This window comes from Mauremys mutica, chromosome 6, assembly GCF_020497125.1.
Source record: "Mauremys mutica isolate MM-2020 ecotype Southern chromosome 6, ASM2049712v1, whole genome shotgun sequence".
In the NCBI taxonomy this organism is placed as follows: domain Eukaryota; kingdom Metazoa; phylum Chordata; order Testudines; family Geoemydidae; genus Mauremys; species Mauremys mutica.
In genome coordinates this window covers 2171988-2197223 of record NC_059077.1, presented here as the reverse complement: position 1 = coordinate 2197223, position 25236 = coordinate 2171988, and the positions used below count along the sequence as shown (strand labels likewise).

Here is a 25236-nt window from a genome sequence, read left to right as displayed (position 1 = left end):
TCGGCAATGGGGGGCACGGGGGGGTCCCCGGCTGGACAGAGCGCTGCCCTATCGGCAATAGGGGCACGGGGGGGTCCCAGGCCCGGCTGGACAGAGCGCTGCCCTATCGGCAATGGGGGGCGCGGGGGGGTCCCCGGCTGGACAGAGCGCTGCCCTATGGGCAATGGGGGCGCGGGGGGGTCCCAGGCCCGGCTGGACAGAGCGCTGCCCTATCAGCAATGGGGGGCGCGGGGGGGTGCCCGGCTGGACAGAGCGCTGCCCTATCGGCAATGGGGGGCGCGGGGAGGTCTCTGGCTGGACAGAGCGCTGCCCTATCAGCAATGCGGGGTACGGGGGGTGCCCGGCTGGACAGAGCGCTGCCCTATCGGCAATGGGGGTGCGGGGGGTCCCCGGCTGGACAGAGCGCTGCCCTATCGGCAGTGGGGGCGCGGGGGGGTCCCCGGCTGGACAGAGCGCTGCCCTATCGGCAGTGGGGGCGCGGGGGGGTCCCCGGCTGGACAGAGCGCTGCCCTATCGGCAATGGGGGCGCAGGGGGGTCCCCGGCTGGACAGAGCGCTGCCCTATCGGCAATGGGGGCGCAGGGGGGTCCCCGGCTGGACAGAGCGCTGCCCTATCGGCAATTGGGGGCGCGGGGGGGTCCCCGGCTGGACAGAGCGCTGCCCTATCGGCAATGGGGGCGCGGGGGGGTCCCAGGCCCGGCTGGACAGAGCGCTGCCCTATCGGCAATGGGGGTTCGGGGGGGTCCCAGGCCCGGCTGGACAGAGCGCTGCCCTATCGGCAATGGGGGGCGCGGGGGGGTCCCCGGCTGGACAGAGCGCTGCCCTAGCGGCAGTGGGGGCGCGGGGGGGTCCCCGGCTGGACAGAGCGCTGCCCTATCGGCAATGGGGGGTACGGGGGGGTCCCAGGCCCGGCTGGACAGAGCGCTGCCCTAGCGGCAGTGGGGGCGCGGGGGGGTCCCCGGCCCCTCGGTGCTACACAGCGGCCCTGCCCAGCCCGCTCCAGGCTGCGGAGCCCGCGGGGGCCCCCGGTCGGGTAACGCCGGGCCCGGGGGGGGGGGGCAGGCGGCAGCCGCGGGCCCGGCCCGGCCCGGGGCGAACGACACAAAGCGGAGCGGCCCGGCCCGGCCCCGGCCCCACTTACCCGGAGCTCGCAGCGATGGGGCCTGGGGGAGCCCCCCGCCCGCGCGCGGTGACACGCCGGGCCCGGGCTGCCGGCCGGCTCCCGGGCCATTTCCTGCCAGCTGATCGCGCCGGCCCGGCCCGGCCCCGCCCCGCCCCGCCGGGCGGGCCCCCCGCCGCCATCCCCATGGCAACGCCCCGCCCCCGGCCGGCCGGGCGGGGAAACTGAGGCAGGCGGCGGCCTGGGAGGGGAGGTGCGGGCCCGGGCCCCTCCCCCGGGGGAAGAGGCTGCACTGGGGCAGCGCTGCCCCAAGGAGCTGGGAGCCCCTCGGACCAGCCCCCTGCCTGCAGCACAGCCCCGAGCCACATCCCCCCCCCAGCCCTAGGGTGACCAGATGTCCCGATTTTGGGGTCTTTTTCTTATACAGGCTCCTATTCCCCCCCCACCCCCGTCCCGATTGTTCACATTGGCTGTCTGGTCACCCCAGCTGGGCACCGCCCGGCAGCCTTCGCGGGACAGGGGCCGGGGAGCTCAGCCCCCTTCCCTGGGGAGGGGGCAGCGGCCCGTTGAACCCCTGCTTGCTGGGAATGGCAGGCGCTCAGGGTCCTGTTCCTGCAGCACTGGCGAGACACAGGCTCCAACCTTTGCCAGGCTGCAGCCAGGACCCACCCTTCCAGGCCTGGCCCCGGGAGCAGGAGGAGCACCCGCTCCGTACCCGGGTAATCTCACACCAAAGGAAGGACAGGCTGAAATAGGTGCTAATACCTGGATGCCCGTGTCACCTGCCAGACTCTCCTCTTCCCCCGTGACCAAGGACCAGGACTGTCTAAACAACAGACAGGCAATGCCTCCAAACGCTCTTTGCAGACTCTGGCCATGTCTACACTACAGGGCTTACAATGGTAGCACCATACCGATGGTGGCAGATCCCCGTAGAGCAGGCACAGCCCACACTGATGACAGGGGTTTTACCGTCACCGTAGGACCACATCCCTGATCAACGTCGCTAGGTCGACGGCAGCATTCGTCCGGCAGCCTAGCTGCGTCTACATCAGGATTAGGCCGGCACAGCTGTGCTGCCGGGGCGGTGGGGGTCATACCCCTGAGCGCCGTAGCTATAGTAACCTAAATGTTAAGTCTAGACCAGGCCTCTGTCATAGCTGGCGCAATGGATCTTAGGAGGAAGCACAATGAACAAGAGCTGGTGGGTCTGCACCTGAGCTGCAAGACAAAGCAGGCTCATAGGGAGAGGGGGCGGAGCAGCAGCTGTCACACGGCTTTCTGGGGCCAGGCTTTCGTGGCTCCCACTCAACCCCTGAAGGAGATCAGAACAGATCATGACATGGAAGAATATCCTAGGGAAGGGGGTGTTAGTCTGCACTCTCAGGGAGCACAGCTGGGCAGAGCACTAGGCACTTACAACAGCGAATGATCCTGCCTAACCCCAAGTGGGGAGATGGGACCTGAAAGAACAAAGAGCTGGAAAAGCCTCATTCCTTGAACAGGGGCCAAGTAATGGGACACAGAGCCTCTCACCACAAGGTCACTACTTCAAATACGGCTACAGGTTGCTAGTGACTAGAAGTGGTTAGTATCTGGCTGTGGCCCCTCAGTGAAGCAAACTGTAGGTTCTCCATGGTTGGGGGAACCTGCCCCATGTCTTGCAGGCCAAAGCCAGCAGCACACACACGTTTGCAGACACGCCACAACAAGGCTGCCAGGCCATTTTCTTATTTTTCAGGGACAGATGCACCATGCCCTGCTCCATTCGTGCTCCCCCATCTGGAACCTCTAAGCACCTGGGAGGTGAGGGGAAGAGGACAAGACCCACATTTCCCTCACTAGCTACCTGCCTAGACCATGATCCAGCTCCTAGTTCCACTTTCCTTGCAGTCAGGAGCAGATTCTCTGCACTGGACTATGCAGAACCCACTCTTACTCACAACCAAGGGATCTGCACCTGCTACTCCGGGGCTGAATTTAGCCCTTTAGCTCCATCTATTCTGTTCCATTCGGGTTCTTACACCAAGGGTCTCTCTGCCAGGTGTGGCATAACTAAGTAAGCACAGTGCGAGTTTAATAGAATATTGCCCCTGCCTTGAGTGACTGATGGGGGACTTGGGATTCCCGGTGGGTTTGTTCCTCACTGAGTGGGAGTGTACACACGCCCCCATGGCAGTAGTCCTCATTTATTTTGTTCACAAGGATTTACACATGGGAACAAGGGTTTTTAATTGCAAAAACAGCAGCAAAGTTCACACTTCTTAGATACAGCTTGAGCTCCATAGCTAGGATTTCAACTCCAAATCAAAACCACCACCAAGGAAAGTATCCTCAGCCTGTCAGGTCTCAAACCCATGCCTATGAAGTTACCAAACAAGTGTCTTACCCTCAATGCCAGATGAGGGAACTGCCCCACCCCCAGCTGCTACCCCTGGGGAACACCACTATTTACCTCTCTCCATTCTGAAAACGGACCATTTATTCCTACCCTTTGTTTCCTGTCTTTTAACCAGTTACCGACCCATGAGAGGACCTTCCCTCGTATCCCATGACACCTTCCTTTGCTTAAGAGCCTTTGGTGAGGGACCTTGTCAAAGACTTTCTGAAAATCTAAATACACTATATCCACTGGATCCCCCTTGTCCTCATGTTTGTTGACCCCCTTCAAAGAATTCTAGTAGATTGGTGAGACATGATTTCCCTTTACAAAAACCATGTCGACTCTTCCCCAACAAATTATGTTCATCTGTGTGTCTGAGAATTCTGTTCTTTACTATAGTTTCAACCAGTTTGCCCGGTACTGAAGTCAGGCTTACAGGCCTGTAATTGCCGGGATCACATCTGGAGCCCTTTTTAAAAATTGGTGTCATGTTAGCTATCCTCATCATTTGGTACAGAAGCTGATTTAAATGATAGGTTACAAACTACAGTTAGTAGTTCTGCAATTGCACATTGGAGTTCCTTCAGAACTCTTGGGTGATACCATCTGGTCCTAGTGACTTATTACTGTTTAGTTTATCAATTTGTTCCAAAATCTCCTCTAATGACACCCAATCTATAACAGTTCCTTCAGATTTCACCTCAGGTTTGGGAATCTCCCTCATATCCTTAGCCATGAAGACTGATGCAAAGAATTCATTTAGTTTCTCTGCAATGGCCATATCGTCCTTGGGTGCTCCTTTGGCATCTCGATCGTCCAGTGGCCCTACTGGTTGTTTAGCAGATTTGCTGCTTCTGATGTACTTAAACATTTTTTTGCTATTACTTTTTGAGTCTTTGGCTAGCTGTTCTTCAAATTATTTTTGGCCTTCCTAATTATATTTTTACACTTCATTTGCCAGAGTTTTTGCTCCTTTCTATTTTCCTCACTAGGATTTAACTTCCACTTTTTAAAGGATGCTTTTGTACCTCTCACTGCTTCTTTTACTTTGTTGTTTAGCCACAGTGGTTTTTTTTTTTTTTTGGTTCTCTTACTATGTTTTTTAATTTGGGGTATACATTTAAGTAGAGCCTTTAAAAAGTTCCCATGCAGGGATTTCACAGAATATCAGGGTTGGAAGGGACCTCAGGAGGTCATCTAGTCCAACCCCCTGCTCAAAGCAGGACCTATCCCTAATTTTTGCCCCAGATCCCTAAACGGCCCCCTCAAGGATTGAGGTCACAACCATAGGTTTAGCAGGCTATTCCTCCCCCCATTAAAAGGTGCTGTACCTTTTAATTTCTGTTTAACTAACGACCTCATTTTTGTATAGCTCCCCTTTCTGAAATTAAATGCTACCGTGTTGGGCTGCTGTGGTGTTTTCCCTGCCACAGGGATGTTAAATTTAATAATATTTGGTCAGGTCACTGTTAACAAGAGGTCCAGCTATAGTCACCTCTTAGACTAGATCCTGTGCTCCACGTAGGACTAAATCAAGAATTGCCTCTCCTCTGGTGGGTTCCAGGACTAGCTGCTCCAAGAAGCAGTCATTTAAGGTGTCAAGAAACTTTATCTCTGCATCCCACCCTGAGGTGACATGTACCCAGTCAATATGGGGATAGCTGAAATCCCCCATTATTATTGAGGTTTTTATTTTAATAGCCTCTCTAATCTCCCTGAGCATTTCACAGTCACTATCACCATCCTGGTCAGGTGGATGGTAATACACCTCTACCCCGCTATAACACGAACTAGGATATAACACGGTAAAGCAGCGCTCCACGGGGCTGGGGCTGTGCGCTCCAGCGGATCAAAGCAAGTTCGATATAACGCGGTTTCATCTATAACGCAGTAAGATATTTTGACTCCCGAGGACAGCGTTATATTGGGGTAGAGGTGTATATCCCTCCTGCTATATTCTTATTACTAGAGCATGGAATTACTGTCCATAGAGATTTTATGATACTGTTTGGTTCATTTAAGATTTTTACTTCATTTGATTCTAAGCTTTCTTTCACATATAGTGTCACTCCCCCACCAGCATGACCTGTTCTGTCCTTACAATATATTTTGTATCCTGGTATTACTGTGTCCCATTGATTATCCTCATTCCACCATGTTTCTGTGGTGCCTATTATATCAATAGCCTCATTTAATACAAGGCACTCTAGTTCACCCAGCTTATTATTTAGACGTCTAGCACTGGTATATAAGCACTTTAAAAACTTGTCACTTTTTAGCTGTGTGCCATTACATGATGTAATTGAATGGGACTCTTTTTTATTTGACTGTTTCTCATCAGATCCTTCCTGTATTTTATCATCTTCCATCCACTCGTCCTTACTAGGACATAGAATCTCCATTAATAGATCCTCCCCTAAGGGACGTCTCTGTCTGAACCACGTGCTCCTTCGCACCTGTCAGCTTTCCCCCAGCCCTTAGTTTAAAAACTGCTCAACGACCTTTTTAATGTTAAGTGCCAGCAATCTGGTTCCATTTTGGTTTAGGTGGAGCTCATCCTTCCTGGATAGGCTCCCCCTTTCCCAAAAGTTTCCCCAGTTTCTAATAAATCTAAACCCCTCCCTACACCATCATCTCATCCACACATTGAGACCCTGCAGTTCTGCCTGTCTAACTCACCCTGCGCATGGGACTAGAAGCATTTCAGAGAATGCTACCATGGAGGTCCTGGACTTCAATCTCTTACCTCACAGCTTAAATTTGGCCTCCAGAACCGCTCTCCCATCCTTCCCTATGTCATTGGTACCTACCTGTACCACGACCACTGGCTCCTCCCCAGCACTACACATAAGTTTATCTAGATGTCTCACGTATCAGAGGGGAAGCCGTGTTAGTCTGGATCTGTAAAAGCAGCAAAGAGTCCTGTGCCACCTTATAGACTAACAGATGTCCGACGAAGTGGTATTCACCCACAAAAGCTCATGCTCCAATACGTCTGTTAGTCTATTAGATGTCCCAAGAGATTTGTAACCTTCGCACCAGGCAGGCAAGTCACCATGCGGTTCTCCCGGTCATTGCAAACCCAGCTATGTTTCTAATGATGGAATTGCCCATAACTATTACCTGTCACTTCCTAATAACAGAAGTTTCCTTCCCCAGAGAGGTATCCTCAGTACGAAAGGATAACGCATCATCACCTGGGGATTGTTTCCCCCGCTCCAGTTGGATGTTCTCCTTCCCTGAAACGTTCATCCTCCTCAACAGCACAGAGGCTGTCAGGCTAAGGCTGGGACCATTGTGCTGTGTCCTGGAAAGTCTCATCTATGTACCTCTCTGTCTCCCTTAACTCCTCCAGTTCAGCCACTCTGGTCTCCAAAGCCCATACACGGTCTCTGAGGGCCAGGAGCTCCTTGCACCACATTGAGCCATACGCCACCCGCCCATAGGGCAGGTAATCATACACGCGACAGTGGGTGAAATAAACTGGATCACCCCCACTCTCTTGCTGGACTTCTGCCTGCATTGTCTTTTTCCTCCTGAATTCCCCACCCATCAGAGCTCAGGCCAGGGTGCACTGCTGCAGCTGTCTCCCAGCTCAGCTATTTATCTTACAAGAATTGTTAGCTTCATTACTTCTCTACCCTTTTTGCCATAACACCATGGCTGTACCTAGGCTGAGTCCATTAAGCTTGGCCACTTAAGACCAGTGCTTGTTAAAGAAAGCTCATACAACAGAAAGGTGTGTGTCTCCAACAGCTGCTGCCCATTGTTGGTCTCCAAGTGTCCTGGCATCTCTCTCCAGCATCAGACCTGGTGGCTGCCTATGTTGCTATCTTCCCACAGCCTCCCTTTTCATGACAGACCCTCTGAGTATGTCTATACTGCGATTAAAGAGCCCATGGCACTGAATCTTAGCCTGTCACCTGACTCAGGCTGAAGACTAGGTACTGTGATCCTTCTCCCTCCCCCGCAGGCCCAAGCAGGGTGAGGGTTTCAGAGCCCAGATTCCAGCCCAACCATCTACACTACAATGTTATAGCTCCACAGCCCAACCCCACAAATCCAAGTCAGCTGACCCGGGCCAGCCACAGCATAGCGTGAGTCTTTCAGTGCAGTGTAGACATACCCTTCTGGAGGACGGCGTTGAGGTGGAAAACCCTGTTAGCATGTGGGATATTGTGCCAATACCCAGTCCCAGTTGGATTTCCCAGGACGTGCCATATTGGATTAAACTCATTTGTCCCTTGTCACTCAATCCACAATCTTTTCATTTCCCTCTTAACATGCATCTGAGACATATCCAATTACAAACGGGCCCATTTCAAGTGATTCACTTAAGCTTGTGTAAATCCTCGTTTAAAAAAAAAAAAAGGCCAGCTAAGGATTTATTTTGGGTACCTTCAACACACACACACACACACACACACACACACACACACACACCTCAGAGTATTTTTTGAGGCCAGAAATTGACTTCTCCCCCAGGCCACTTATATGGCCTTGTCTTCACTACGGTTCTGGGGGTGGAATTTCCACCCTCGCTGACACTGGTGCAGCTGCACCAGCAGTAACAACAGTGGGAGTGCTAGTGAACATAAGGCTTTAAGAATGAGAAGCTTCCCCACAAAACAACAGAGCAGACACCTGCAGTAAGCACCCCTCCTTACACCCAGCCTGCACTGCAAGACATCCATGTTAGCAGTATCCTCACCCTTGGAAGCATCACAGCTTTGATTGTCTATATTATGCTGGTAGATGAAATCACACAATTACAGCAGCTATGATTTCTTTAATAAATAAATTCATATTAGACATCCAGGCCTGGAGTGTCACAGAGGAGATACATAGGGTTGGAAGGCACTTCAGATTCTTAAATCTTGGGTCAAGTGCTGTAGCTATCTTTAGAAGTCTCACATTGGTACCTTCTTTGGTTTTGTCAAATCTGCTGTGAAAGTGGTCTTAAAACGAACAACATGTGCTGGGTCATCATCCGAGACTGCTATAACATGAAATATATGGCAGAATGCAGATAAAACACAGAGCAGGAGACATACAATTCTCCCCCAAGCAGTTCAGTTACAAATTTAATTAACTTTTTTTTTAAACAAGCTTCCCTGCTGATGATACAAGTCCCCTGGAATGGTGGCCAAAGCATGAAGGGGCATACGAATGGTTAGCATATCTGGCATGTAACCCTTGCAATGCCGGCTACAAAAGTGCCATGCAAACACCTGTTCTCACTTTCACGTGACGTAAATAAGAAGTAGGCAGCATTATCTCCTGTAAATGTAAACAAACTTGTTTCTCGTAGCAACTGGCTGAACAAGAAGTAGGACTGAGTGAACTTGTAGGCTCTAAAGTTTTACATTGTTTTGTTTTTGAGTGCAGTTATGTAACCAAAAAAAATAAAAATCTACATTTGTAAGTTACACTTTCATGATAAAGAGATTGCATTATGATACTTGTAAGAGGTTAATTGAAAAATATTATTTCTTTTATCATTTTTACAGCGCAAATATTTCTAATATAATATAAAGTGAGCACTGTGCACTTTGTATTCTGTGTTGTAATTGAAATCAATATATTTGGAAATGTAGAAAAACATCCAAAATATTTAATAAATTTCAATTGGTATTCTAATGTTTCACAGTGCGATTAATTGCAACAAATTTTTTTAATCACAATTAATTTGAGTTAATTGCATGAGTTAACGGCGATTAATCGATAGCCCTACTTTAAACTCATTTAGCTTGTCAAGTTAGATATTAGTTGCATTTCACTTTATTTTTTTTAACCAATTCTGATTTTTATGCCTCATTACTTGTAATCACTTAATCTTTTCCTTTCAGTAGTTAACACACTTGTTTTATTGTTTTATCTAAACCAGTGCATTTGGACTGAAGAGTTTGGGAACCTCCATTTGGGAGAACAGGATTATTAAAATGATGGACTTCCTATGAGCTTTCATTGTCCAGCCGGAGAGAGCAGGCTAGTACGAGACACATTTCTGGGAACAAATCTGGGAGTGGGAGCTTGCTGGTGTTGCTCTGCAGTGTAATTCATGGGTGGCTGGCTACAGCACTCATAGAATACAGCTGGGAGTAACTTACATGCTGGAGACAGTAGGAGAGAGACCAGGAGTGGTTGCTCTCAGAGCGAAACAGTGTAAAAAGGCACCCCAGGTTGGAGAATTGAGGGGACACAGCTGTTCAACAGTCCAGGTTGTACCCTAGGAAATGTCACAATTTCACTCAAGAGGCTAATCCATTTTAAAACGGATTCAGGCTTCTAAGCCAGCTGGAGCAGTGCGGCAGCCTGGCAGCCGAAGCCAGCCCAAATCTGAGTGAACTGTGTAGGACAAGCCAGGCTGTGGGCAGAGCAGGCTTTTAGGAACGTTCCACTGGCTTTTTACTCCAGATTCACAGCTGAGAGGAGGGGACACGGCTCATGCACAGGACCAGGTATATGCGAATGGCTGGGCCATCCATGGAAAGGCAAGACAGCAACACATGGTCCAGGTAGAGCAGCATGATCTGCTTTCCACTCCTACTCTGCCACGATTGCCCCAGTGCGAACTCAACTCCGACTGTGGGTGTTACAACAGCCCGTGCTCCATCCCATAATAGTCCCAGCCATCTGCAGCTGCTGGAGCGCACTGGCTCCGTTCTGGGCAGGGCTGGCTCCGTCCGTTATCAGTCTGGGCTGGCTACAGGAGAGGGGAAGGGTCGAGTTCAAAGGATCCTTTTACACCAATCCCTAGCACTGACCTTTGAAATGTGCCGTGTACAAGACAGAGGGTTACAGTTGCACCCTGATCAGTCCACAGAGATGGGGATGTTCTATTAGCTCCTACCTAGTCCTGTCCCAGGGGCTCTCAGCCAGGGCTTTGCACAGAGTGCAGATGATGGTGAAGGTCCCAGCTCCTGTAAAATCGCAGTCACGTTGGAAGTGGGCTGCCTGATCCAATTCTATCTGTGGCGTAGACGGGCCTATCTTGTCTCCACTCACTCCTGGGGCCCGGGCAGCCCAGGATGCACCTGGTGGGGACTGGTCTCTAATGGTAGTTTCAGAAATATTTCACCTAGGGTGCCCAGATGTCCCGATTTTGGGGGCTCTTTCTTATATAAGCTCCTATTACCTCCCACCCTCATCCCAATTTTTCAGCCTGCCTCTGGTCACCCTAATTTCACCCCTTCTCCGCTGGTTGCTAGTGCAGTAGCAGCCTGAGTGGCACAGTTCTTGAAAGTGCCAGCCTCCCATTACAATACAGGCACTTACAGCAGGGCACCCCTTCGGGCCACACCCCGGGCTCAAGGCGTTTCCAAGGAGCTCGAGGCAGTGCTGAAGGAACTGGCCTGGCCAGCGGGTTCAGGGGCTCTGGGTACAATCTATTCTGTAGTCACAGTGAAGCAAGCGTTAGGAGACCGGCTCCCTTCTGGCGGGGCTGGCCCTGCAGCTCAAGGCTTCAACGAGAGCAGGGCGGGCAGACAGGTCACCTGTCAATCATCTAGGCAGTGCCCTGCCCGCGGAGGTCAGAGCGTGAGACAAGCCACCCAGGGTGCCCCCCGCCAGCCCACGCAGTCGCTGCACGAAGCCTGCCAGCGGTGCTCTGAGGGGGCACAGGGAGGTGCAGAGCCCTGGTGGGGGGAAGCTTCGGGGCTTTGCAGTCAGCAGGAGATGGGACCCAGACCGCAATCCCACCTTGCCTGCTCCTCTCTCCAGTGAAGCAGCTCAGACTGCAGGCCCAGCAGCTACCCCCACGGATCCGGCTGTCAGCAACGCGTTGCCATAGCAATTCTCCCCCCATTCCCACCCCTCAGCACGCCTCAGTGCTGTTCTGCCTCGCTCCCGCCAGCTCCGCACAGCCCCCCATCCGGTGCTGGCTCCACACCGCCCACCTGGGGCTCTGCAGCCGCATCCCATTCCCACCCATGGGACACCCCCCCGGTCACATCACCAGCACCCCGACAAAGTCAGTGCCCTGGGCAGCCTGCAGCGAGTCTATGCCCAGGCAGCCTGGCCACCAGATGGCACAAACAGCAGGACACAGCCCTTCACACACATCGGATGGGGAGCCCGGCAGGCCTCAAGAGCCCCTGCACCCCACAGGCGTAGGACCCGCTAGCTGGTTCCATCCTCTCACAGGCACCGTTAGACAGACACCACTTTGAAGGGCAATTTTAACTTTGGCCATGTCAGGAACACCCCCATCGCCGGCTACATGCAGTGAAATATGGGTTCCAGCCAGGCCCCCCGCTGCCCCCATGAGGCGCCAGAACCAGATTGCCTGTGCTGTGCCAGCAGCTCAAATGGGCCAGCTTAGAGTCACAAAACCCCATTCAGCAAATTCTGCCTCACCCCAATAGCAGATGTGATGGAAAACAGAGGTCCTGACCCCTACCTGTCATTACTGGCCTGAGGCATTTTCCATATGAGATAGGGTGTTAACCAAAATTCAGTGCAGGTGATTCTGTTCTGCTGCCCTCAATCCCACTGGGGCTTGAACTGGATCCAAGACCTTCCTTCACTTCCTGTCCTAAACACTGCTGTGTAGTACTGCTGAGCGCTGTTAGGCAGCTGCTACCTTCCACCCCAGGGGTAGCTGCATATCAGTGGTGGGTAAAGAGAATCCTACCCACAGAGGGGGAGGGATAGCTCAGTGGTTTGAGCATTGGCCTGCTAAACCCAGGGTTGTGAGTTCAATCCTTGAGGGGGCTACTTAGGGATCTGGGGTAAAAATTGGTCCTGCTAGTGAAGGAAGGGGGCTGGACTCGATGACCTTTCAAGGTCCCTTCCAGCTCTAGGAGATTGGTACATCTCCAGTTATTACTATTACTAGAATTATCTTACAGATGGGAGAGGCTAGGAGAGGGCAAAGAACACACTGCGGAGCACCCGCGAATGTTGCTAGGGACATCACCGACAAACAAGCGTCACAATTCATTAGACGCTGCCCCTCCCCGAGGCCCACATGAGTCACTCAAACTCTTCACCCCATTACAAAGGCTTCATGGTTACAGCTGAGGCTTGGGAAACCTGGGTCCTGATCCAGGATGAGCCACTGACCTCAGGCAGGTCACGTGACTTCCTTGGAACACCATCAGCCAGGCTTTAAAAGGGGCTAAAAATAAGGATGGGCCTGAGCTGCAGAATCAAGGTGTGGCCCTGACTGCAGACGTTTGCGAAGTTCAGGGCTGCCCAGCTCCAGAGTTTGGTTCAGAGCCAGTGCCACTGAAAAGCAGCAGGGATTGGGGGGGGGGGCCTGCAGGACAGAAGACCCTGTGCAAACAGAAAGCAACCCGGACAATCAGCAGATTGACACCCACACTGGGGGACTGGGGTGTCCAGATGAGTTCAGCTCACATGTCAATCTGATTCCAGCCTGCCCCAGGACTGGAGGGTGTCGGCTCCACATGCCAAGAGGCCATTCAGGGACACAGAAAAGGTCAGAGCTTTGTTCCCATCTCTCTGGACTGTGGGTATTAAATCTCATCTGTCTCAGCACTCCAGGGCCTCATGAAGGGAGCACGCTCTGCCTGTGAGCACAATAGTCCTGTGCTGAACAGTGCAGCTCCTCAGGCACTGGGGATGGTGTACTCGAGTGGGTGCTCCCCAGCTCCTTTGGGAGAGGCCTGGCCTAACAGCCTGCGTGGGACAAGTTGGGTTTATGTTCCTCCCGATTCCCATGGGGTGAACATTACAAGTGGGGTCTGTCGTACAGGGCAAGCAGGAAGGGGGGGGGCAGGCAGACCCATGGGGCATCCCACACTTTAGATACGGAGTCAGTTTTGGCCCAAACAGCAGGTCAAGGGACAAACGTGCAAGTCAGAAATCACAGTTCTACTCCAAATCCCAGAACTATGAAGTTCCTCTGTAACGGCTACAAGCCAAGATACAGAGGATCCCTGGTGTACAACTCTGACCCAGGGGCCCCTGGTTTGTATTCAAGTGGGAATCAGAGGGACACGGTCAAGGCTCAGAGGCCTAAAATGAGCCCCAGCAAATGGTCCCCTGCCCAAGGCTGCAGCTGTGCAAGCACTCCCACGGCAGGGGCCTTGACGCGCAGTCCGCCCACACACAGAGATGGCAGCCTCGGTGTGGAACCAGAGGTGCTGCCCCCCGGCTTGACGTGGTTTCCATCACAGACAGGGTTTGCAGTTTGGTCCAATGGCTCTCAGCACCCCTGGATGGCAGGTACAGGGGTGTGTCATGCAGGGTGGCAGCAAGAGAGCAGATCACGCCAAGGAACTGGATCCAATATGGTAAATCCTGGGTTGAAACGGCTGCTGGCCATTACTGCCCAGACCCCAGACAGTGGAGCCCGCTGGGGATATTCCCAGCTTGGTGTGCTGGGGTGTGTGTGCAACCCGTACTGACCAAGCGGAGCCTCTCCCCTCTGCCCCGAGAGGTTTCTTTTCTAGCTCCTGCCTGGTACTAGCACCCTGCGGTCCCCTGCGCGGGAGCCCTCCCGCATTTTAACCGCCGTGTTGTCTAGACCTGCCCCGAACAGAGTGACCAACGCACTCCCACCACGGGTGGAGCTGACCTGGGGGGACAGGGGGGGAACACGAATGGAAAGCGGAGTGCAGGCTGCCTGTGTCCATGGCAGCGGCATGCAGATGGGAAGAGTGGGGGGGGGATTTCTTACCAACACCCCCCTCTCCCCAGGGCGAAGGGCCCAAGGCAGCCAGCAGGTGTTCGCGTCTGTGCTGGAGGGACCGGGTACAGGGAAAGACGGGCTCTGAAGAGACTGAGCCAGACGCTCAGGTCCCAGAGCGAGGGGCAGCAGTGTAAAGCCCTACGAGCAGGGTGACCAGATGTCCCCATTTTCTAGGGACAGACCCGATTTGTGGGTCTTTTCCTTATATAAGTTCCTATTACCCCCCACCCCCGTCCCGATTTTTCACACTAGCTGTCGGGTCACTGTTCCTACGATAGACAGGCGTGTCCTAGCACCCAGTCGAGAGGGCTGGTCAGTCACATTGCAATGGCAGGCCAAGGGGCCACTCTGAACTGCCCCACATCAGGCAGCTCAGGAAGTGTGCATGGTCCTTAGCTTCCATGGGGCTTGGAGCACTCCACTAGGGAGAATCATGCTTTTCTTTTCGGAAGGTGGGAGTGGGGGAGAGGGAGGTGCAGAATCCCAAATCCCAGACTGAGTGTCTGAACCGGGGCGGGAGGAGGCAGACAGATCCCAAGGCAGAGCATCGAGTGCCCAAAAAGCAGCAGTGCTGGGAGCAGACACACAAAGACAGGATGATGCAGGGGGTAGAACAGCTGCAGTTAAAATTCGGTGACTGGGTCTGGAGTGTGGCAGCAGGTCTAGGCGTGGGGGGTGGGGAGGGGGTCGCCTCTCCCTCCAACCCCCACCTGTGCCATCCAGTATGTGCAAATATGAACAGGACACCTCTGGTGCTGGGCACTAATGGCCCTGACAGCGTAATCCCTGCAGCCCTGGGAAGGACATGAAGGGTGCTGTGCTCCAGAATTGTGCCATGGTGCATTGCCAGAGACAGAGAGATCCCGGGGCCAGCACCAGGCCCTTCAAAGTAAACTGGGCAAAATGCTACAGGGCCCAGCCCTGTCCCGGCTCCTCCACCCCTCACTTCTATGAGCACGCAGCAATGAATCAATCACACACCTAGGGTTGCCAACTTTCTACTCACACAAAACCAAACCCCTTTGCCCCACCCCGCTCCTTCTGCAAGGCCCTGCCCCAGCTCACTCCACCCCCCCCAACCCTCTGTTGCTTGCTCTCCCCACCCTCACTCACTCACCCATTTTCACCAGGCTGGCTCAAGGGATTGGGGTGCAGGAGGGGGCTCTGGATTGCAGGGGTGAAGCTGAGGGGTTCTGAGTATGGGAGGGGGCTCCAGGCGGAAGCAGGGGATTGGGGTGCGGTAGGGAGTGTGGACTCTGGGCTGGGAGTGAGGGTTCAGGAATGGGACCAGAAATGAGGGTGCAAGAGGATGCTTCAGGCTAGGATTGAGGGGTTTGGAGGATGGGAGGGGGCTCAGGGCTCAGGCAGGGGTTTGGGGCGCAGGAGGCTCAGGGGTGCAGACTCCAGGCAGCGCTTACCTCAAACAGCTCCCGGAAGCAGTGGCATGTCCCCACTCCAGCTCTTACACGGAGGGACGGCCAGGCGGCTCTGCACTCTGCCCCGTGCACAGGCGCCGCCCCTGCAGCTCCCATTGGCTGTGGTTCCCGTCCAATGGGAGCTGGCGCTTGGGGTGGGGGCAGCATGCGGAGCCCTCTGGTTGCCCCCACACCTAGGAGCTGGATGGGGGATATGCCGCTGCTTCCAGGAGCTATGCAGAGCCACAGCAGGCAGGGAGCCTGTGTTAGCCCCTCTGCCCTACTGACTGGACTTTAAACGGCCCAGTCAGCAGTGCTGACCAGAGCAGCCAGGCTCTGTTTTCAATTGGGTGTTCCAGTCAAAAACCGGACACGTGGCAACCCTACACACATCCCACGCTGGGCAGTTTAGCCAATCCCAGACCCTTCCCCACAGAATCCTTCCATTAGAGCATGGTTCCAGAGAAGCCACCAGAGCCCATCAGCCTGTCTCTGACCACGGCCTGCCTAGCAGTTGGCAGATGCAAGAAAAAAGGGGTTACTCAGCTCTTCTAGCTCCTCCTCCCTATACAGGGGGCCCCTCCAGCGTCCCGCTTTAGGAGTCACGGACACTTTCTCACTAACAATTGGGTGTGCAGGCCTGTCCCTCAAACCCTTCCCACCCCCAGGTCAGGGGTATAAATAAGTCCCGCTCCCACCAGCGATCCCCAGTTCCCCTCTGCATGGCTCTGCAGCGGCAACGTATCCAGAGGACAGGAGTCACAGGAGGTCATTCAGCCCCTTTCCTCCCTTGTGAGCAGCCTCTGCCGAGCCCCACCACAGGAGATGAGCTAGCAGGGGCCTCCCAAGGAAGCAGGCCAAGGAGCTCAGTCAGCCACAAGCACTGCCCTCCCAAGCCCAGCAGCTGCTCTGGCTGTGGGGTCAAGAGAGGGGGCTTGAGCCCCATGTGGCAGGCCTGCAGATCTCAGATCCAGGCACAGTGTGGACACTGCCGTGTCCCTGCAGAGGGAGCCCAGGACACCTTGGCATGAGGACTCTCAGGAATTTGTACCACACGTGATCGGACCGACTCCCTAATCCGTTCAGAGGCGTTTGGAGCAGCGAGACCCTAACTGCTGGATTTTTCACCGGGGCAATGAAAGGCCTGCGACACTTCCTGTGTCCTGATAACACTCACCTGGCTGCACATGTACACCCAGAGCGCAGAGCCTGACCTCCCCAGGGTAACTATGAAGCCTCAGAGAAATGCAAGCAGATGATGACTGGCTCAAATGGAAACCTGAGCCTGCCTTACTCAGGAACTTAGGGTGAGGTTTCAGCACCGCTTTCCCTGGAGGAAGGGCAGCCCACAGCCACCTGGCCAGCAGAGCTGCCACTGGGAAGCCCTCCCAGCTGAGGTGAGCACCACCGGGAAGGAGACTTCCAGGGAGCCGTGCAAAAGCCAGCCAGATCCCAAGGGCTCAGAGGACCCTTCCCAGGTGTTTGCTGAGCACCAAACTCAAGGCACAAGGCTCTGCAGGCTCCCTGACAGGAACCCCAGGGCGGGAAACCTTAGCAATCGCCACGGACAGCTCCAGTGACAGACCAGAGAACACTTCCACAGAGCTACACAGACGTATGGGGGGGAGGGGTGGTAAACCATGCACCAAGGTAAAGTGAGAAAAGGCTCCCAGGCCACTTGGCTTAGCTCTGGTGGAGAAAGAAGAACTGGAGACAGTTGCGGGAGGGCTGTTTATACCCTTGGCCCAAGGGCCAGAGTGGGCTGGAAGAACAGACCTGCACCTCCAGCTGGCAGTGCTTGAGAGAGGTTCCAGCACCACAAAACACCTCCTGTGCTGGAGCTCCGGGGAGGCATATGCACAGAGGAGACGCACACAATGGACAAATATGGAATAACCTGCCCATAGGGGTAACCACAGGCCGTCAGTGGTTGGCTCGTGCCCTGAAGCAGAATGGAGGAGTGCAAGAACGAAGGAGCCCCCAACCACACAGACTCACTGAAGAGCCCACGGCATTTTCTGTAAAATGCTGGGGTATTAACCCTGCTGTCCTGGCTAAAATTCCAGCTCACATCATTCCAGGTCACCACCCCACATTCCCATTGCAGCTTCAGCTGGATACAGGATTCGCCTTCATTTCTCACCCTACACTCATGGAGAGTTGCTGTGAGCTGTTCATCAGCTACCATGTTTCACACAAGAGGTGGCTGCATTTCTGTGGTAGGAAAGGTCTTTCTACATATTGGACTTCGTTTTTCCTTTTCTTGCACTGCTGAGAGTCAGGAGTGACTTCACTGAAGTTAATGGCATTACACCAGGGTACATGAGGCTTTGTCTACACTACCGCAGGTGCCAGCAATGGGTGCAGCTGCATGTGGTTTAGCTGCAAGTGCAGACGAGGACACAGAACTAACTCAGGCCCCAGCAGACTACTCCATCAAATCAAATCAAATCAAATCACAGGAACACAGAGCCCAGACAGAATTATACAAAGCCCCACTGTGGGGAGCAAGCTTCCCAATCAACCAACTGGAATGGACAGGGTCTGAAAGAGGGGGCATTCGCCAGCAAAAACTAAGGAAAATCCCCTCCTATCCGCAGTCAGACCCAGCCCTGCAACAGCCAAATAGTAGCCCCACAGAGCCTGCCAGTACCATCCTGATGATCTCCTTGGGTGCTGTGCCTCCCTGGCTCCCAGTGCTGTAAGTATAGCCTGCCAGGGGCTTGCATTCTGCAGGTACCCACACAGCTGCCCCGAGGGACTCGAAGTCTGGGCTGATAACAGGCTGCCAGTCCCACCACTGGGGTTCCCCTGGCCAGACACACAACAAGTGAAAGCTAGTGAACACCAGCAGCTCTTGTTACCATCCCTCCTCCCAGACTGGAGCATGGCTCTGCTGCACATGCACCCTCAGGCCCGAGGAGACCCTGGCGTACCAATAGCTCAGGGCAATGCTCCTGGGCAAGGCAGCACAGACTACGGAGCCTAGTGCATTCCCAGCCCTCTAGAGAGCACAGGCAGAACCCCTGCCCTTCTACGAGGCGGCAGAAGTACCCCAATCTTGCTTAGTCCTTGCTACACGCCTGGCCCCTGAGGAGCAACTCACACACTGGAGCATCCAGGGAGGCTTTGTTTAAAGCAACCAGCACCCGAACGGCTGGCAGGGGTTCTCTGCCTCACACCTGGTGCCCCAGAACCGGTCTGGGCTCTACCTGGCACCAAACCCGCTGCCTGGTCACAGCGAGCTACACCTGCGATGTGCAGAATGTGCCCTGGCAGCAAGACAAAGGCCTTCGCTTGAACAATCCTCTGCCCGCTGAGGGGCCGTCCATCCAGGGAGCTCAAGCTGCTTTAAGCATCTCCACACCAGTAACGAGAATCGCTTCAGACAGCAACCACGTGCAGCCACCCACATCCAGGAGAAGCCCCTCTCCAACAGGGAGATGTTACACCGACAGAATGCAATGAGCCCAGCTGGAATTTGGCCAGAAAAGATCCCACTGCACTGATTGCTGGGGTTTCCATCACACCTAACAGCAGGCCTGGGACGTCAGGTCACTACCCAGGAGCACAGCCTGCCGAGTTGCTAACACCACTTCCTGCAGCACCTGGGTTTCCTTTGGAGGCCTCCCATCCGAGTATTGGCCCACCATGACCCAGCTTAGTGTAGGAGCTCTACCAAGGCCACAGCCCAGGCTAGTATAGCTGCAGGCCATAGGACAGAGATGACGGAAGCCTGTGAAATGCAGGGAGTGTGAGCCCAGCTGATCTCCGTTCTGGGGACTCAAAACCAGCTGAAGAAGCTGAAAGGAACAAGGGAAAGGGAATTATTTCTTGAAAGCAGATCACAGGACAGGCAAGGTGAATGGAGGCTAGGAAGGAGAAAAACTTGCAAGGATTCTTCGCCCCGGATACCTCTAAGGGTATGGCTACACTTGCAAATTTGCAGCGCTGCAGCAGGGTGTGAAAAAACACCCTCTGCAGCGCTGCAAATTGCGGCGCTACAAAGCGCCAGTGTAGTCAAAGCCCCCCAGCGCTGTCCGTTATTCCCCACAGGGAGGTGGAGTATGGACAGCGCTGGGAGAGCTTTCTCCCAGCGCTGGGGCTTTGACTATACTTAGCGCTTCAAAGCGCTGCCGTGGCAGCGCTTTGAAGCGCTAATGTAGCCATAGCCTAAGAAACACCAGGTCTCCAGCAATGCCCAAACTCTGTCAGGCCTCAGGCTGCAAGGCACTTCCCCAGGAACCCTCAGAAGCCTACAGCGGTTCCCCTGCTCTTAGCACAAGCAGAGTGGGAAAAGATAGAGACCCAGCCCATGCAAAACAGGTGGAGGGTAAGAGACGATCTGGAAGGAGGGCTCCAGTAAGTAGAACTGCCAGGCAGCATGGATAGCAGTAAGGGTAGGAGACCAGGGGACCTAGGACAAGGGGACCCAGACAGCCTATTGTCTAGCATGGGGGTGAGAAATTCAGACATGACTCAAGGTGATAAAAGCAGCAAAGAATCCTGTGGCACCTTATAGACTAACAGACGTTTTGCAGCATGAGCTTTCGTGGGTGAATCCCCACTTCGTCTTGCATCCGATGAAGTGGGTATTCACCCACGAAAGCTCATGCTGTAAAACGTCTGTTAGTCTATAAGGTGCCACAGGATTCTTTGCTGCTTTTACAGATCCAGACTAACACGGCTCCCCTCTGATACTCAAGGTGGTAAGGAATTAAGTACAATTCCTCTCCTGGTCATATCACCCCTTTTATTGTCCAATTACATCAGCTTCCATCCTCCACTCACTATGTTTTCCAACAAGCACCTTCGTGCTTTCTCCTTTGCTGTCCCTCATGCTTCGGAGGAGCTCTCTGTAAACATCCACAAAGCTGCTTCTTTATCTTCCTTCAAACTCTCCTTTGCTATGATGCCTACAAACAACCTGACAATGGTTAGGCTGCTGGTGTGCCGAGACCATCGCCTGACCACGACAGTCTCAGTGCTTCTTCATACTCCCCTGTCTGTCCATCTGTCATCTTACACTTGGATCGTAAGTTCTTCGAGGCAGGGACCTGCTTCGACGGGGTTCTCGTCCACAGCTAGGGCTCCAGGGTGCCACAGAAATACAAATAATATCCAGCAACTCTAACAATACAGAGAGAGCCATGGGAGGACTATCGAGACCTTGGGCAAGTGATCTCAGCACAGCTCATCTTCTCAGAGATCCGCCCAGCACTGAGGGCAGGTAAAGGCCTGGCAGCTTAGCGGGGAGCTGAAGAAGGGTTTGGAGTCGAGGAGCATTGGCTTCCCTTCTACAGTGAGGGAAAAACATCCACGTGACCCAGCAGCCGAGATTCCGGAGCGACCTGCCAGCTTGGGAAAGGAGAAGGGGCCAATCCAACCTGCGGGGGCTGTACAATCAATGCAGGGCAGAGAGAACGCTGGGAATGAAGCAGAAGTGGCTACGTGAGGGTAAGGAAGGAAATGAGCAGCAAACAGTGATATCGTCCGAAGACACCAGGAGCCGGGGCGAGAACAGGAAGAACACAAGGGGCTCTTACGGAACAGAGGGAGGGTCTGGTTGGCCTCACACGGCCTGGAAATGGGGGAAGGGCACAGGCAAGACGCAGGCAAAGCTACTACCACCACTCCTTCCTAACTGACCACAAGAGAGGAGGCGGATCAGCCATCGAGTACAGCCAGTTCCTCTTCCCAGTCTGCTGACAAGCGACAGAGCTGAGCAGAAGTGCTAGAACTAGGAGTGCTGGCTTGACGTGGTGTCCATCATACGCAGGGTTTACAGATTGGTGCCATGGCTCTCAGCACCCCAACTATACAAGTTGTTCCAGCCGCCCTGGAGCTGAGGGAGTCACAGCTCACACAGCAGAACCCAGAGCAGATTTCTGAACACCAGCTGGAAAAGCCAGAGTGTCGTCCTCCAGCCTCCTGGCTTTCCTTAGAGCCACAGTTCTCAAACTTTAGCTACCAGAGGACCCCCATTTTGGTGTAAAATTTTTTTGTAGCCCTCCAAAGCCCCCCAGGCCCTCCCCACCCCTTCCCCGCTTCTTTCCACCTCCTCCCCCAAGCACTCCCCATCCCCGCTCCTTCCCCTCCCTCCCAGCACCTCCTGCACACCACTGAGCAGCCATTCCCCAGCGGGAGGGAGGGGAGGAGTTGAAGTGAGGCCAGCAGACCCCCTGGAGTACCCTCGCAGACCCCAGTTTGAGAAACGCTGCCTCAGAGCAATGCTCCAATGACAGAGGAAAAGGAAACTCTCCCCAGAGGGGACGAGAAACAAGCTGAGTCAGTGACAAAGCTGAAATGCGTCTATAGTGCTGCCCTACGTGTTAAAGGAACCTGGAGCTTCAGCCAAGGAACTCGCCACTGCTCCCTGCAGCACAGTCTCTAGCCCAGGGGCTCTCAAACTGTGGGTCATGACCCCTCAGGGGGTCGCAAGGTTATTACATGGGGGGGGGGTCGCGAGCCATCAACCTCCACCCCAAACTCCACTTTGGCTCCAGAATTTATAATAGTGTTTTAAATTAAAAACTTTTTTTTTTATATTTAAGGGGGGGGGGTCACACTCATAGGTTTGCTGTGTGAAAGGGGTCACCAATCCCAAAGTTTGAGAACCACTGTCTAGAGAGCAGTTAGCTCCCAGGAGACGTTCGAACAGCCAGACCCAGAGAGACAGCTCCCCAGATCCTGCGCACACCATAGCTACACAAAGATGTATGTGCAGCACTCTGAGCCAGGAGAGTCCAGGCATGAGAACACACAGGATCCCAGCAGGAAGCCAGCGAGGGAGCAGGAGGAGCTCCTTTTGCTCCTCTGTCCAAGACCTTGTGGGGACTGGATGATGCTTATCATGGGTGACCACAGCCTGATGCAAGGCCAGCAAGATCTAGACTTTTGAACAGACACGGTGCCCGCAGATAAAGTGTAGTGCTCTGCCTATCCAGTTCCTGAACTAAGGACAGCCACAAAATACAGACTGTGGCTGCCCTTACTGCAATGTGGGCTGTGGGTTTCCAAGAGACTACAGATCCCAGCATGCAGTGGGGTAAGCTAGGCCACTCAGATATTAAAATGGAGTATTACATGCTGGGACATGTAGTCTCCAGTAGAGCTCTGTGGCCCTCATACAAGACATGGGCTAGAATCACCCCTGATTTACTGCTATTCAGTGAACTGAAACTAAACAACAGCTAACTAAGGTTTTATGAGCAAACTTCATGATCCAAATCCCAGAGGCCTTTATAATGCAACACATTAGACTCTGGCACCGTAGGCACTGAGCAGGTACACGGCTCCCATCCAGTAGGAGCTTTACTAGACAGGAAACTCTGTCCAGGCCATCCCAGGACCACAGCCACTTTGTTTACTGGCTCAGCCAAAGGATGAGTTTTGAACTCGCTCCCCACTGCGGTCTGCCAAAGCTCAGATGTGTTAACATGGCAGGAAGGCTGCAAAGCCCATCTCTTCCCCACTCTAGGCTACGGCTGTGGTGAAGTCATTTCTGGGCAGACCTTTGGCGATGTTGGGGTTTTCAGCAGGCACGGGTTGGGCTTCAGAGTTGTATTTTAAATAAATAAATAGCACAGTACTTCTTGACAACACGCTGTGGGCTCTCCACTGAGGCAGACACCTTTCTTGTTCCCTCCCAGTGTTATTGCTCCTGACGGAGGGTAACTGGGAGAAAGCCATGGCCTCCCACCTACGGGCATCACCATCTGTCACACCACAAGGGACAGAACTCCATACCTCCAGTTCTTGAAACACAGGCCTCATGGGCAAAATGAAAGTCTCCAATAGTGGGCAAAAGGAATTGGAAAATGTGTACTGACAGAATGCCCATTGATTTCTATAGGAGTTAGGCACCTCAGCTGCTTAGGCACTTCTGAAAATCCCACTAAGCACCTATCTGCCCCATTAGGCACCTAAAGAGCTTTAAAGACTCTGGCCCACAGTTTCTATGATTCCAGTCACTGGGGCGGGAGGTTGGCAGCAGGGCAGGCTGCCAGGCACCCACACACGCTGTGCGCACACACAATAATTTACAAGGGTAAAAGTGCTGGCTTAATAGCCTTGGCGACTGAAAGATGTGATTTATCTGCATGGTAGGTGCATCCCAGGCAGCAGCATGGCAAGCTCCCCCCCCCCCCTTCTCAATGTGTCTTAACTCTGTTCTGGAGAGTCCACTTCTAGGGTAGGTTCGGCTCACAGAGCCCATTAAGACCTCAGCCCTCTGCTGAGACATTCAAGGGACAATTTCTATCTTGGATCCAATCAGTCCTCAGAAGGTAGGGTGACCAGATGTCCTGATTTTACCAGGACCATCCCGATTATTAGAGACTTTTGTCGTGTACAGGACCCCATTCCCCCCTGTCCCCCAATTTTTCACACTTGCTATCTGATAGTGACCCTATCAGAGAGTGACAGTCTTCAGTCACTACCAAGCAAAGCTGAGTCTCAACTTGTGACCTTGAGGTGAAAGGCCCCCTGTCCCATTCCCAGTGCTGAAGTGCATGAACCAGATAACTTCAGCAGCAACAGCGAGGACATAACCTGATTAGCAAGGCCTGGAAACAGCACCGCTCATTTCAAGTCAAATCCAGTTCTTACCTGCAGCCTCCGCTCAAGGGAATCAGATCAAAACAAAACCCTGCGAAAGAAAAGCAACACTAGTCTGTATGGAAGCTACAAGCCTTCTCCTCTCACCACTGCCTCCATTCTTGCCTCAGCCCAAAATCCCTCCCGAAAGAGCTTCACTCCCCCATGACTAGGGGTCAGGCACTCCACCCCCAGCCTTGCCATAATCTCAGGGAATTAATGCGGGGGGAGGAAAACTGTACCGTGCATTAACCCCTCCCCTTCAGATTGCAGGTAGGTAGCTGCTCTGCATCACCACCCGATTTGGGGGCTCACCCCTCAAAATCTGACTCATCAGATCCCCAGACGCCTCCATTCTGAGGTTCCCCTGCAGGTTATCCCAGACCCCTCTGCACCCGGGGGTTTATTCCCCACAAGGATTATTCCCAGCGCCCCCCCACACCTTCCCCCAGCGGGGCTCCGCCCCCCCATTATCCCCCCCCCCCAGCGGGGCTCACCGCCTCCCCACCTTCCCCCAGCGGGGCTCCGCCCCCCCATTATCCCCCCCCCCACCGGGACTCGCCCGCCCCCCCCACCTTCCCCCAGCGGGGATCAGCCCCATTATCACCCCCCCCCCAGCGGGGCTCAGCCCCGCCCCATTACCCCCGGCCCACCCCGCCGCCGCGTCTCTCCCCCGGCCCGGCCCGGCCGGGCCCCGCTCTCGGGACCCACCGAGTCCCGGCTCCGCAGCGCCCGCTGCCCCGACGCCAACTACCGAGCGCCGCCGAGACGCTCCCTCAGCCGCTTCCGGGTCTGGACTCAGGCCCCGCCCCCGACCACGCCCCCTCTTGCTGATTGGCGATGTTGACGCTGCATGGGCCGGGCGCGGAGACCACACGGCCGCACAACCAATGGCAAGGCGCAGGGTGGTGACGTCTGCGTATGGACCCGCCCCCCGCCCCGCCTCCTCCACGTGCGGTTCTGTGATGACAGCGGGGAAGGGGCGGGACCAGGGAGAAGCGGCTCCTCATTGGTGGGAGGCCTAAGGGGCGGGTCCAGGGCCCGAGTGCGGAGGAAACGGG

General features: G+C 54.2%; 1 protein-coding gene across 4 annotated transcripts in view; it reads right to left on the bottom strand.

Moving 5' to 3' along the window:
* FAM214B (family with sequence similarity 214 member B) overlaps window positions 1-25000 on the bottom strand; it is a 63130-nt gene extending 38130 nt beyond the window's left edge. For all 4 annotated transcript variants that reach the window (XM_045021764.1, XM_045021762.1, XM_045021763.1 and 1 more), the window contains exons 1-2: window positions 24887-25000; window positions 24188-24227 (exon numbers count right to left, since the gene is read on the bottom strand). The gene's annotated coding sequence lies outside the window, so the exon portion shown is untranslated. The remainder of the gene's footprint in view (window positions 1-24187; window positions 24228-24886) is intronic.
* Between the last annotated feature and the right edge of the window lie 236 nt (window positions 25001-25236).